Here is a 16,195-nt window from a genome sequence, read left to right as displayed (position 1 = left end):
TGAGCTAAGAATGGTCCAGAAAGAGTAATTGTAAATAATTAACTCTAGAACCAGCCCTAATGCAAGAGTAGAAAATAACAACAAAAAGGTCTAGAGCATTCCAGCTGACATTCATCCAAAGCATCCTATCAGCCGGGCCTGATCACTGCTGCCAGAAACCCTCAGGCTGTTTTCACCATGGCAGACTAGCTCGTTAACTTGCCCTTCACAGGTCTTGCCAGAAAGCTGATTGTTAAATTTTCATTAATTTTGCAAGTCAGTTGAGACCACGTGGTAGTTTTAAATCAGCCATGGTGAGTAGATTTACACCATGAAAATCAGCAAATGCCACAAATCAGGTCTTATTTCTGTTTTTTTGTTTTTGTCTTGAGAGGTGGTTGTTGAATATTTATCAGTGCACTACGACCAAAAAACACAGATTCCTGAGAAGACGGGACATGAGCTACATTATTAGAATATAAGGCTACTGGAAGAGGGGATGAAAGAATTACAGATATGATTATTGAATTTGAATTGGGCTAGGTTATTAAAGCTGGAATGGGTTCCACTCAGTTGGAAAACAATGAATAATTTGGTTCTAGAAATTGGGTCATGAGGAGGAATAGAGTCATAAGAAGGGTAGATAAGGGAGAGTGTTAATTTTAGGGTAAAAATGTTTAGACATCAGTTGTTTCAAACCTTACATCTTCTTAAACTCTCTATTTCCAATTTGTCTCTTTTGAAAAATATCACCCCCTGCTTCAGAGAGGAATTAGAAGGAATCAGATTTATATTCTAATTTAATATCACCAAACACATCTGTGCCCTTCACGGCCTCCTCCTGTTCTGACAATGCAGGGTATCCCTCTACTGGTTTGTCTTATCTCTCTACTTGTGCCAGGGAGCTCACAACATTCTCCCTCCTGATTTATTGCTTCTAATTACAATTGTAAAATTCTTGTGCTCTTTTCTTAAAACAGTTGTTTCTGTTGGCATTTGTGAAGCCACACATTTTTTTTCTTTTCAGTTCCCTCCCAATAAATGGAAATGCCTTTCCTTCCATTGCTATGATTCCTTATGAAAATCCCTGCATCAGATCATCCCCTTCACTCTCTATCCACTTACTCTACTATATTTTCTTCTAATGACTCATTATTACTTAACATATATTACAAGTTTATAATCGTTTCCTTCATTTCCTCTTTTTTCATTAAAATTCAGAGTCTGTGTTTTTCACTGCTGTCGTCCTAGCATCTATAACAGTACCATTAAATAGAACTTTTTACAATGATAAAAGTGTTCCAAATCTGTGCTGTCTAAAATGGTAAGCATTATACTAAGCCACATGATCACTTAGAATCACTATTCACTTGAAATGTGGCTAATGTAACTGCTGAATAGATTTTTAATTGTATTTCATTTTAATTAATTTCAATTTAAATCACCATATATGGCTAGTGGATACTACGTTGGACAGCACAGATCTATCACAATGCCTGGCACATTGGAGGGGTTCAAAAAGGTCTTGTTGAAAATGAAAGGATGCATGAATGAAAAAAAATGCATGAAAGAATGAAATACCTGCAATCAGCGTATAATCCTACAGATTTGGTTTGGGACTGTCACCTTCCCCTCCTAGTCATGCTTTTTGTCATTGGCTTTGTTTCAGTTTTCGGTTAGAATTTTTGCTTGTTTCCAAACCTGAATAGCATATGACATGTAGAATTCCTTTTGTTTCACCACTCTTAGGCTGGCATCTTGGCAAATCACTATATTCCTCAAATTTTGTTTAAAAAACAAAATTTCTGAGCTACGTATCTTTCTAGACAGAAAAGCTTCTCATTCTAGCCATTTCCTCTCACGATTTTATTTGTAATTGTTTGTTTTAAATATTCTTATTGTGAAATATTGCATAGCAATATAAAAAAAAACTTTGCGTCTTACAATGCAGCCTAAGAAATAAGTGGTTAACTGTAACATTCAAATTCCAGTGTATTCCTCAGTGGTCACAGTTCCCTTCTTCCCTCACCAGAAATTGCAACCATCAAATATATAATCCCCATGGTTTCAGTTCATTTTTATTACATATGTATCTCAAAACAATATACTCTATAATACTGGTTTAGAGCTTTACATCCTTCTATGAATGATATTATACCCTACAAATCATTCTACAACTTTTTTACTTGTTTAGTACGTTTCTGAGATTTATCTGTTGTTACATATAGCTGTATTTCATTCTTTTTCACTGCTGTATAGAATTCTGTTCAGTTTCCTGTTGATGACCATTTCAGTTTTTTTCAAATATTTTCCCTATTGTAACTAAGTCTTCTATAAGATTCCTTTATACTTTTCTTTGTGAATTATACTAGAGTATCTGTAGGGTATAAACATGGGGAAATACATGCTGGGTTGTGCTTTTTTTTTTTTTAATCTCAGCAGTTCTAGATATAGTCCTTTGTTATTAATATGTGTTACAAAGATCTTCTCCTAGTTTATCCAGTGTTTTTATTTGAAGAAAAATATTTTAATGGAATTAGGCATGTAAATCAGCCACCCATTGCCCAAATCCACAAACAATATCAAAAGTCAGCATTTAGACAACTTAGAGACTCATAGCCAACACCTACAAAATTTAAAGCCTTAAAGTCAGTGACAGAAAGTACCATCTGCTCTTCTAAAACCTAATAAGTTGTCTGTATTTATAGATTTTATCTTTGTAAGATGCTGTTTGTTTGTATCCGTGTTATTTTAATGGCTTTGATAAGGCTATGAAGTTAATGTGCTACTTTCCTGTTCTTTCATATTCTCATAAAAATATTAAGCAACTTTACCTTAAATCATTTCAGTAGCCATGATTCATTCACGCATTCTTTGCAGTAAACAGTGCAAATATACTGATATTCTTCCACTAATTATGAACACCATATTTATTTGTTTACTCTCACTGGCTTTATCTATAATTCAGCTGGTTTATTTTATTCTAATCTAAATGTTAAAATCTACATTCTTTTCACAAAGAAGATTTTTTTTAAAAAGATCTGACAATGGGAAGTACTTCATAAACTGTTATAATATTCAAAAGTTATTACTTTTTTTTCCAACTTTTTACCCTATCGTAAGCTGAGATTTTTAAGCTCATTTAAAGTTACGGTTCAAACAAAAATTATGTCAAATATTCTATCTATATAGCTTCTAAATCCCTAAACCAGTTTAAATATAGCCAGTAAAGAGCACAGAATATAAATGCAAACCATCAAGCAAGGCAGCAAATGGGAATCAGAGTCAGGATCCTGGCCAAGGCCAGTAATCAGAGATTTGGAACTCGACTGAACAGAAGGATGACCAATCACTACTGACACTAACGATCTAAAATGACTAAACCAGATTGCCAATTACATTGGTTCTTCTTTAGTTGCAGATGAGAGAAATTCAGCATAAGCAGAAATGAAAACAAAAACACACACACAAAAAAACAAGGAAAAACTACAACATTAAAAGGAGTATTTATGGAAAAGACACTGGTTAATTAATGGAACATATCAACAGTCCATCTGTAAGAGAAGCAGGAATACAGGGGCTCAAATGCCATCAGCATTCTCTGTGCCTCAGCGTCAGATATTCTTTTCATACTTGTTCTAGTTTTCCTTCTACAACTTGACTTTTTCTGTGTTTCAGAAATCTTGGCTGCTGACACCTCCTGAGTTTTATATTGTAGAGATTCAGCCACCAATGAAGTGTTGACTTTTTCTCAGATTTGATTCCAGTTATCTCGGGAGGATTTTAATTGGACCAAGTGCCTATATTTGACCCAATCAAATATTGGCCTTCCTTATTGCTAGGAAGTCAGGATATTATTATTGTACTCGTTTGAACCTGCTTTCTATTCCTGGCCACAGTTATGGCTGGGGTAAAATTGCTGTCTATTTGCATAGCTGCCCTCACTATAATTTGGGGGGTGATGGGTTTGGGGAGAAGATAGGGAAGACCAAGCAGACCCTCCTAGAGGCCCTATTCCAAAAATGGCAGGCAAACTCATAGGTGGTGGTTCTACACCAAGAGGAAGAATATTTTGTTAATCATGCAGGGATGTTTCTAATAATTCCAGTTTTTCCAACAGTGAGCAAAGCTGTGTTGTGAGGTAGAAAGCATTATATCACTAAAAGTGATTAAGGAGAAGCTACAAAATCATTTAAGTATTGTATAGGAAGAACTTAGAAAATGTCTAGAGACTGGACTGAATTACCTTCTAAGATCCACTTCACTTTAATATTCAATAATTCTTAGTTTATTTCATTTCATCCATTCATTGATTCATTTCAATTTTCAGCTTGTATCTTGTTTGTATCACAGTGCTACTTGTTTAGGGTACAAAAGAATATTCTAGGGTACATATCCTGTACCCTCAAGGTATTCATCAATTTGATTATATCTTGTATATTTTTAGTAATACCAAGGAATTTTAACACAAGGCCTAGAAGTTACATGTCCATGAGAATAAAAATATTCCTTGCCTCTTTACCACATGTTTTATATTCCAGCCACACCAGTCATAAAAACGAGCCTTACTTACACTTCCATGCTGTCATCCCTTGCACATTCTTTTTACTCTTCCTTTCCTTAAGTCTCTATGTAATATAGTGTAATATATATAATGTCTCCTGTAACTTCTCATCACAAAACAAATTTACTTACTCCTTCTCCCTGTACTTTCTTATATAAATTCTGTCTTGAATGTTGCTTTTTCAAACAGCATAGTTTTTTTAATCCTTTTATTTTTTGTTATACAATAGATTGTTTTGTGACAATGTTGAGGCTATTGCAAAAGAGTAATGAAAATTGCAAAAAGACAAGGCATTTTTTTCTATCCATACCTATAATAGTTTCTTTTATAAATCTTTAAACTCTATTCCTCTGATTCCTAATCTCTTCTCTCTTTCTTTGATGGAGTTCTATTGACTTTATGTCTGTATTACATTCAAGAGATTAAGATGCATTAAATATTACATCTCATGGTTTTACTAAAACTGAGCACATCTTCAGAAAGATTAAATGTCATCTTTTTCTACAAATCAAATTAGTACTGAAAAAGCCAGTTTCTACATATCTATTCATAAAGATATCTCGTACTGTATTCTGAATTTGTCTGAGAAATGAGCTTTCACCTTTTGGCAATTACTTGAGACATAAAGAACGGCAAGCAAATCAAGTCAGTTTTTATGACATTAAATTATTTCATAGGTCAATATCATGTATTAAATTATTATTTCACCTCTGAGTCACATCAAATGATTTTACAGTGAGTGTACTGAGAAACACTTGCTGACAAAATATAAAGTACTTGTCATTCATATTCAATAACTACTTTGTCTCAAATGTAAAATAACAAATTCTTATAAATTTGACTTTTAAAATTCTTACGGAAGAAATTCTTTATTAATTAGAAAATACTATTCCATTTTACTATGAGATAGCTTTTGCTCCTGAAGAAAGGTGCCTTTTGATTTTACTTTTTTAGAATTTTCGTAACTATTTATAGACCACTTCTACCTATTTCTGATAGACATTTTGTGGAATGCAAGAAAAGTACGAGAATAACCACTGCCCTCCCAAAGTTTCAGTTTATTTGGAGATATTACTGACTCATGAAATAGAGGGGTCTTGAGCCAAGGAAAACAAAAATGATAGCTTATACTTAAAACATACCACATATGCATTTACTCTTCACAACAACCTGTGAGCTAGGTACCATTACTGGCCCTATTTTGCAAAGGAGAAAGCACTCGCCAGTGTCTTGTAGCTGGCAGTGCAGCACCGGATTTAGCCCTGGAGTCGACCACCATGCTGTACTCCTGCTAAAGAGGGCCAGTGTTCCTAGGGTGAAACAGAAGTAAGAAAAGAGTTCTCAGGACCCTCTAATGTGCTATTGACTTTACGTTCCAGTCATTTGTAAAATGTAAACCTGGTTGAACTTTGGAATCAGGGGAAATGATTACAAAGTCTCTGAGACTACAGAATTAGTCTCAAAATTAAATAGATTTAAAGCTTAAAGGTAAAAGAAAAACAACAGCTAGAGGAAACTGTTTATGTAAAAATAAGATGAGAAAGGCCTCTGAGCATAGCAGCAAAACACATAATGTTCTAGAGAAGATATGGCTCCACAAAAATTTAAAGCCACCTTGCTATAAAAAATATCACTCAAATCAGGAAGAGATTATTAAAACGTGGGTAACAAAGTAGTTTCTGGCTTAATATATAAATAGTTAGAAAAACTGGTTTAAAAAATGAAACATACAAACAGAAAAAATTAACAAAGGACCTGGAACTGGCAATCCCTATACACACACAGGCTCATGCTCATACAAACTGGGGGGAGAGAGAGCAAATTAATATAGGAAAAGTGTTTAGCCATCAGTCATTAATAAAAAAAAAACATTTTTTGCAGAGGTTATTATACAGTAAAATAATAGAAGAATCATGTTATCACGTAGGAAAAAGTAATAGACATGCAAACTGCAAAGGGATGTCACCTAAGGCGATGACATATTTACATTCTGAATGGATTACCTAAATCCTGTAGGGGAGAGAAAATAGTATATAATATAAATAATATAATTTCTCTTTGAGAAAGGAAATCATAAATTTTTTTAAACAGATGTCTTTTAATTCAGGGAACCATACTTCATGAGTTAGAAAATGAAAAGAAAAATCACTTTCACCTAGATATTCTTTTTTTTCAGGTACCCACGTTGTACATCACTTATCTTCATTAATCATTCAAACTAGAGGATATAGAACATTTGCAACCCCTGGAACCAGAGAATCTGTTTGTTAACAAAAGTAAGCTTGAACTTGAGATTGCTTCACTGTGAGAGTTAGGTTCTAACGTGCTAGGTTTTCCAGTCATTCCATGTAAAAAGATAAGCACCTGCTTATAAAATTATTTCTCTCCCACCTAAAATGTAACCTTTTCATTTTTCAACACTTTTGGAACATGTATAGATAATTATGAGATATGATAAGGCACAGCTACTATAAGAAAAAGTATTGGTTCATAAATCGAATTTATTTTGATCACTTCAGATATATCTGCACCTACAAAGAATTATCTCCCAAAAAGATTAGCCTTTGTTTTTCCAAAATTGAAATATGCTAGAACAGCCTTGCTTGAATAAAAAGCAGGCCTCTGATAGCTTCTAAACCTAACCACGATAAGCCTAGTGTGGGACTTTATTCATTCTTAAATAACATTTTTTGTCAGCAATAAATATTAAGTGCACAATGAAGCACTTTTGACTAAGTATTCTTTTATATCTTAACTATTCTGAATTATATTTGGGGATTGTGGTAGAGTCAACACTATGTGTTCATTGCATAATTTTCTCTTCCTGGGCACATAGGAAAACTAAATTAGAGTAGTCCTTGACCTTATAAACATTCCATTTGCTCCTCCAGCCCTCTTTTCCTTTCCACAGCAACCTTGGAAGCCACGTGTTCTGCATGTTAGAGCTACAGTGATAGAAACTGGGTCCCTGGGCCATCTCTTAAAAAACACCCACTCAGGAAAACTCCCTTGTCTACATCACTGTGACATCATTAAAAAAGAGGCCTTAAAAAAAAAAAAAGAGGCCTTTGTTTCATTAAATCACTATGGTTTGTGAATTTTTACATAGCATAGTCTAAGCTGTTCTAATAGAGGGTTGCATTATTAAAGCAATTAGGTGATTTGAAATATTGATCAGTAGTTTAAAACCATAATTGTTTAAAAATGAAAGAGAGCAATAATAATGGAAATGGCTGAAATGATGATTCACTGTCTTCAAAACTAAAAGAATCAAGTTGACATAAGTGAACTATAAGTGATTACTCCTTTAACAATATCATGGTAGAATATGCAAAACAGACCACTTGTATTTTATAAAGTTCTGTGTGTTGAAAGCTAAGAATACTTCCTGTGTAGTAAAGCATTTTCACATTTTTCTTGGAATATCTGAATTACAGACATTCTCAATTATGAACATAATTTAATTTTGATTTTGAATTTAGGAACATAATTTTTCATAGAAACAAGGTCATACTGTATTATTTCACATCTGATCATTTGTATACCACCATCAGTTTTTCTGTTATTAGGTTCATGTACTCCTTATGCTGTAATTTAAGTAACTTACACCAATTTACATTTTAATATATATTTTCTACTAGATATTAAAATAATCACTTAGCTATAAGTATGGTCAGGAATGGTCACAAATTAATCTTGTTGTCACCAGTGATATAAATACCCCTCTTAGGAACCGCTCTTACAGTAAAGGATGATTAGGTTCCCAAGTGACCAAATCACATCCACCTTTCCCCCAAATAACACTATGTTTGTTAAAAATATTACTCTATCAGATAAATCTATTGAAATATTAACTTGTATCTGTTCTCCCCATATGCTCTCCCACCCCCTTCTCCCATTTTAATCTCATAACAAGACTTCGTAGTTCTTTTTTTTTTTTTTTTAAATGAGATTTATTTATTTATTTATGGCTGTGTTGGGTTTTCGTTTCTGTGCGATGGCTTTCTCTAGTTGCGGCAAGTGGGGGCCACTCTTCATCACAGTGCGCGGGCCTCTCACTATCGTGGCCTCTCTTGTTGCAGAGCACAGGCTCCAGACGCGCAGGCTCAGTAATTGTGGCTCACGGGCCTAGTGAGGCATTTGGGATCTTCCCAGACCAGGGCTCGAACCCGTGTCCCCTGCATTGGCAGGCAGATTCTCAACCACTGCGCCACCAGGGAAGCCCAAGACTTCGTAGTTCTTTGTTGTAAGGTTTTTAGCCTGGAGAAAAGCAGAGGCAGCCTGGAGTGACTTTGATCTTTAGCTCTTGGGGTGTCCTGGAGAGGAAGGTAGGATCAATAAGGTAGATAGAAGTATTCCCCAAGACTTGGTGATAGAGGAGGTCTGTGAGTCCAAGAAGGCTGTGGCAGCAGCCAAGGAGATGACCAGACCTGGGGGTTGGGGGGATGACTGTTAGGTGCAGTCAGAGAGACTGCATCACAGGCATGAGGACTTCCAGTTGCACTCAGCTTCCGCACTCCTAGGGGACATCTAGCCAGAAGACCTGTGTAATCAACCAGGCCCATGAAAAGCCTGGGACTCCCAGTGGACCAGAGGACACATGCAAGGAGGTTGCTGGGTGGGATAGTTACATTTCCAGATGCTCTGGTGCATCCAAAGACCCCAGATACTTGGCACAAATGGTTTGATTCCATTTGGGGAGCAGGACAGAGACGATACTAAGACTGAATAATAATACATTTCCTGCTGAACTGGTGGGATGGGGCCACCAAGCTGGAATCTAGTTGATTTAGAGGAAAATTTTAAGTGTGATATTCTTTACACAGCTCAGTTTGTAGACTAAGAGCTATGCTTTCTACATCAATAAAAGCATTCTGCCAGTAGAATCTAACCACCTTTTAGCAGAGTTTTTCTAAGGGAACTATAAGTTTCACTTCAGGATGGCAGTAATATATTTCTCCAGCCCAGATATTAGTATTAACCCCTCATGTCCTCTCCCCAAACATGTGCGTGCGCACGCACACACAAACACACACACACACACACACACACACACACACACACACCGATACAGTACTCCTAGGTGTACAAGCCAATAAGGGTTCTTCCTGCTAATTTTATACAGTCTAGGCCCCTCGACAACAAAGAATTTCAAATCTATTATCTATTAAGGAACTAAGTGTTGACAACTCAGTTACATTGATTAATATGGTATTAAGATACATAAACTATGACCTTTCCAGAGGTTTATTTATTGCCTTTATAAGAAAGACTCTAATATTATCAACTTTTCTGAGGTTATATTTGAATAATGAAGAAACTACTCAGTGTTTGTTAACATTAGTTTAGAGATTTAATGACACTGAGTAAAAGCTGTTTATTCTTCTAATGTAAACTCTTCAAAAGGTTTGAAGATTGGATAATCTGAGAGGAATCCTGAGTTTTCCCACAAGGGATGCTTATAAAATTCTACTGAGAATTGTTACCTAGTGCTGATTTTTCTGCTTTTGCTAAAGGATATCCGTGCCTTGGCATGGAGCCTCCAGAGCATAGCTGATTTGTATTCGTCCAGATTCCCTAAATGATCTTCCCCCAAATGCAAGCTACTGAATTAATACAAACCATATGTTGCTAAATAAGAAAGAATTCTTGTTCATATGAGCTACCAAATTAAAATTTAATAAAAATGGAAAGACTAACTCTCCCTTGAATATGACCTCGGCAAAAGGTCATTTTATCCCCCTGGAGGTCCTCAAACACTAAATTGAAAACAGGTAATGTACTGCCTCCACTCACACCCCATCACCCATTATTCACTCAGTGTTCCTCTTCTTACCTTCTTTACCAGAGCCCAGTAAGTCATCTAAAGGGAAGGGAAATATGAGACTAAAACTAATAAGAAAATAAAGAAGAATAGGGTGAAGTTTGACAATGAAGATTTATTTCCCTCTAACTATAGCTTTAAGCCATTAGTTGAAAAAATTTAATAATATGCTGAGGTTTCCTATTACATGTTTCATTCTAAACAGTAATGCACCTTAACAGATTCCCACTCTGTGATTGGGCAATAATTCCACAAGAGTGATTTCTTTGTATGGAAAGGTATACTTCCTATACTTTTAAAAAAGAAAATCAAAGTGGATGTCACTATGAGGTTGTCATTATGCCACTGGGGGGGCAAGAAAGTAAGTAATGCTTTCATTAATAATTCTGTTTTTGAAAGATTTTAAAATATAAATGTTTGGATTTTTTTAATTACTGTGATTTAGGAAAGATCTCAATACAAGCAATACTTAGTATATTTTCTAGGAATTATATAATTTCCACTACTAAATGATTTAAATTGTTAACGTTCAGTATAGAAATCAAGATTCATCCAGTGGTATAGCTCTTGAAAAATATTAAGTCACACTGGAAAATTAAGCTTTCCACTAATTTCCTATTCTTAAATTATCAGTTAAGAGGAACAGTTTCTGTTTGCTGCAAGACACACCAAAGATATAAATAAAAATAAATAAATAATAGCACCCAGTAAGAAATCTGTGCTCAGAGAAATAACAGAAAAATAGAGTGCAAATATGTAGCCATCTGGAGAATAAGAAAATCAAAAATAACAAGCAGCATTCGGAATTTATTACAAAGAAATTATGCCAAGAGCTTCTTATTGCAGTTTTCTGCAATAAGTGTTCAAATTAGTGGGTAAAGAAATACATTATAATGGTTCTTAAGAACCTAGGGGCAGGACTGGAATAAAGACGCAGACGTGGAGAATGGACTTGAGGACACGGGGAGGGGGAAGGGTAAGCTGGGATGAAGTGAGAGAGTGGCATAGACGTATATACACTACCAAATGTAAAATAGATAGCTAGTGGGAAGCAGCCGCATAGCACAGGGAGATCAGCTCGGTGCTTTGTGACCACCTAGAGCGGGGAGATAGGGAGGGTGGAAGGGAGACATAGAGGGAGGAGATATGGGGATATATGTATATGTAGAGCTGATTCACTTTGTTATAAAGCAGAAACTAACACACCATTGTAAAGCAATTATACTCCAATAAAGATGTTAAATAAATAAATAAGAAATACATTATATACTACATATCTGGGCCCTAGTGATATCATTTTGTACATGATCTCATGGCATAATATTTGCTAACTAATCTAAATTATCTTGGCTATAAATGCTATCATAGTGATTGAAAATTTGCTATCATACCACAAACAGCCAGTTGTAATGAATGACACAGTTTAATGGAATTGTCTAGAGCCAGAGGGATGATATTGGGTCATCTTTGACATCAGATCATAGAATGCAAAGAAATTAATAAATCTAAAAGCAGTTGAGATATCAAGCAAATATAAAATAGAGGGTAGAAAAGAGAGGAGACATAATGAAAACTACATAGGTCAAAGAAACCAGCAAAATTTATCACCATCTTCAGGAGGAGTAGACAGTGGGATCCAAAATGGGTCCCGTCATCATCACAAGTATAATTTTGACAAGTCCACTCCCATTTGCTACTTCAAAATCTAGATGTGGGAGGAGGAAGAGAAAAAATAATTTAAAATCTTCTTCCCCACTGTTATCTAAATCAAGCCTTCAAAATACCCCCAAATATCAACAGTTCCAAAATCAAATTCCATTACCAGTTGGTGTTTTCCTGCTGCACCTTTGAATGAAGAGATTATGTGTTTTATTTCTCTTTGAAGCCACAGTGTATGGCATATCTTAAGTGTTCAAAAATATTTCTTGAATGAACACTGTGTGAGAGAACATCTCCAGAATTTTAGTTTTAAGTGGTGATGATTAATGGAGCAAAAGAGAAAACTGCTTTTAATTTATTCCACTTAAGAGTTAATTAAATACAAAATTTTTAAAGAGCAATTTCCTAGAGCTGTGCTGTCCTATACTATAGACACTAGCCATATAAAACTTTAAAATTAAAAATTCAGTTCCTTAACTACACTAGCCACCTTCAAGTACTCAATAGCCACAGGTAGCTAGTGGCATCTGCATTATCGAACAGTTCTATCATTGAAAAGGCTTTTGAACAACATTGTTCTAGAGCGTGTCAGTAGCAGATCATCATTTTCTATACATATTTTCTCAACTCTATATTCATTGATTGAATATACCTTATATATTAGGCACTGAAGATACAAAAATAAGCAAGACCCCTTTTTAACCATTTAGAATCTTTCGTAGGAAGATATTAGTGATCTGATAGCCACAGTCCAGTGCCATGCCATGGAGGGTTAATAGGAAGAAAGGCAAAAAATGATGGAGAAGATTACTAAAGATTGATTACTGAAGTAATCAAGGTAAATATTTTTTAAATTAAGGCAGAGGAAGTAGAAATGGAGAGGAGAAGAAAGAACCAAAAGGTATCTAAGAGGCATAAATAGCACGATTTGGTGAGAAATTGGATGTGGTAAGTAACAGAGAAGGTGGAGTCTAGAATAACTCCCAGGTTTCTAGCATGAGGGAATGAAAGAATGTTATCACCATTATCCTAAATTGAGTCTATGTGAGGAAGAACCAGTAGGGTTTAGAGGAGAGATGCCTTTTAATTTTATATATGGGTGGTTTTTAATGGTTATAATGTATGTTTGTCCAAAATCCATGAGAAAGTTTGAGACTGGAACTAGAGTTTCTTTGATATTAACATTGTGGAGCTGGTAGTGGATGAGATCACACAACAACATAAAGGAATGTTGACAATGAAAGCCAAGAAAATTAACATTAAGAATTTCTAGAAAAATCGCAGGAAAAACAGAAATGAATGGGATCATAGAAACCAAGAGAAAGGAGTTTCAAGAAGGAGCCAACAACCTAAAGAGCTTTAAGAAGTTATATGAGATAAAAGCTAGAAAAAAATGTCCATGCCAATAGGTCATAAGTGAAATTCACATGAACATATATACCTTAAATGACACTAGCAGAATTTCGGTAGCAAGAAACCCAGGAGTGAATGAGTGGGGAAGAAGGAAAGGTGTAATTAGACCATTTTTTCCAGAAATGGAACAGATCTGAGATGGAAAGAGCTATACATGAAGTGATATGTAGATGCAAGAGGGGATGTTTACTCATTTGCTCTTTCTATTATGGAAAAAGGCTTGAGCATTTAGTTTAAAAGTTGCTGTGTCCATAGGCCATGCATATAATGGGTTCATCTTAGCTGGTGTGGATTAATTGAAGCTTACCTACAGAGCTACTGACCCTTGGCCAATGCTATGGAATGCATTAACTAAAGATAAAAGATGTTTTGAAACCATGGGCCTGTGAATTGTTGCAGAACAGGATGTATCAGCCTGCCAGCACTGTTTAGTAATAATAATTGGATTTATAATTGTACTTAATTTCAGTAGAGCCTGCAGGAGGGGACTTACAAATTAAAGGCTGGCAACATACCTAGAATATGCCTGTTATGAGGAGTTCATTATGAGATCTCTATCATGAACAGATTGGGTTTCCTGCTAAGGAGGTGCTTGAGATGTGCACATGTAGTGGTTACAGACCTATACAGACCAAGAGTAGCTGTGTGACCCAGAGATGGGAGAATAAAGAAATCTATGCCTGAGATCTCTGGACCTTTCCCCATGAATGTCTTCTTCTGTTGTGTCTGTGCTATATCCTTGCCTGTAAAAAAGTTGTTTTGAGAGCATAAACTGAGTAAACTGAGCTCCATAAAGCAGTGGGATACCAAGGGTGATTAACACATAATTAACACTGGCTAACATAATTTCACTAGCAAAAATCCTCAGTTTTTAAGTCTCTCAAGGAATTTGTCACAAGTGTAATTTTGGGGCTCAACAATTACAATTCCTGAGGCTAGTTTTTTCCTAAAGTCAAAAAATAGAAATATAGTCTCACTTCCACAAAACAAGTTTAAAAGAAAGAAAAATAATTGTCCAGTTAACCATGAAACATCTTGCTAACAATCAGCAAAGGGATATTTGAATAATTGATTTTCCATGCAAACTATTTGATTAGTTTATTAAGAGAAGCAATCCTTTTTAGGTACTCATACCCTCTTGGTTGTATTCTTTCACTGTATTTTCAACCATTTCTTCACCCCTCCACCTTCACTATGTAATTTTACATGCCCAGGCATCTCATCCATTTCTTTGGTTTGTGATTAAAGCCAAAGTTTTTCCAGCATCCTTAACAGTGGATTGAATCCCTTCAGTTCACACAGAAAAGACTTTTAATTATCTCTGTTCACACAAAGATCCTATAAGTACCTAGGAAAGGAGTTCAGATGGTAATGTACATAGATACAGACTAAGGTGAAATAGAGTGATATAGTGATGAAGGTAGGAGATTATCAGACAGTTTAATAAAGTACCAAGGAACATAGATTTTAAATCAGTTAGATGTGGGATTAAATTCCAGATGGGCTCCTAGACATGACCTTGAGAAGGGAAGGGTACTTAATGTATTTGAGCATCAGCATTTTCCACTGGAAAATGGTGAAAACAATAATGCTTCACAGTGTTATTGTGAGGATTAATATAACATATATATATGCAAACTGGTTAGTCCATTGACCAGTGTATAATAAGTGCTCAATAAATGGTAATGATTTAAATTCAGTGAATGAGGGTTCATTAACAAATTATATATTCATGAATATAATACTTAACCTTTCCAAATCTCTCCATATCTCAGTTTTTCCTAATAGGAGAGTAAAATTAAATTTACCTAACTAAATTTTTATGAGCATGGAGGGACTGAATATACAAATGGATAATGACCAGATCACATATAAAAATAGAATCACCAAACAGCACAGGAAGCCAAACCACAGCCTCTGTAATAAATCATCCCAGAACAGTCAGGGCTTTGTCAGTGACACCCAGCTCCCCTAATATTTGCCCGCACTTCTAACTTGGGCCCCACCAGAGAAAGCCAAATAAGCCCCTAAAACCAATCCCATAGGATGCCCCACTTCTAGTTAGCCTGCCTCCAGTTTCCCCATGTCAACAGCCTCCAGTCAGAGCATACCTGAAACCTTTATTTTTTCCACTATAAAACTTTCCCACTCCCCTGTCTGCCTTTGAGTCTCTGCCCTAAGCAATGATGGTGTCTGACTCCCTTGCTATAGCAAGCTCTAAATAAAAAGCCATCTCTGTTTCTTTTCGTTTGGGTGGTCTTTTTTCCACAACATTATAACTGAGGTTAACCTCAGTTCAATGCCAATTTTAAAATGCCATATATATTTTATTAGTGTTATTATTGTGCAGAAAACAGACATCATGATCATTAAGGCTCATCCATGCAACCATCTACTTGTGGATGTACTACTTTTCCACCAGGTACATAATACAAATGCTTATGATCAATCCAGTTTTCTCCCTACATCATTACTACAACACACATTCAACTACTTTGAGTATTTCAGGTGCTTAATCTCTCTGATTTTCCTTTCTGATCATACGGCCTACCTTTTCTGTTTTGTCTGGACTCTGGTGTCTAGCGTTTTAGCAATTCTCTAATGTTGCATTTTAGCAACATTCTCATATGCCTAGGTAAGTCTGGGTAGACAAATACTGTTTGCTTTTTTTCCCAGAAAGGGGGCTCCTTTCTTTTGCGATACTGTTTTCCCACGCCATCCACATGGTTTGATAGATTGCTGTCAATCCTAGTAGC

General features: G+C 35.5%; 1 long non-coding RNA gene across 1 annotated transcript in view; it reads right to left on the bottom strand.

The window, feature by feature from the left end:
• The window catches only part of LOC309610906, a 133,273-nt gene extending 118,986 nt beyond the window's left edge, over nucleotides 1-14,287 (bottom strand). Inside the window, exon 1 of the long non-coding RNA XR_014234224.1 lies at nucleotides 11,566-14,287. This is a non-coding gene — a long non-coding RNA (uncharacterized lncRNA). The remainder of the gene's footprint in view (nucleotides 1-11,565) is intronic.
• Between the last annotated feature and the right edge of the window lie 1,908 nt (nucleotides 14,288-16,195).

Source organism: Balaenoptera borealis (genome assembly GCF_965194805.1).
Source record: "Balaenoptera borealis genome assembly, chromosome: 14".
Lineage (NCBI taxonomy): Eukaryota > Metazoa > Chordata > Mammalia > Artiodactyla > Balaenopteridae > Balaenoptera > Balaenoptera borealis.
The sequence above is the reverse complement of the archived record's forward strand: the minus strand, read 5'-3'. Positions and strand labels throughout refer to the sequence as shown.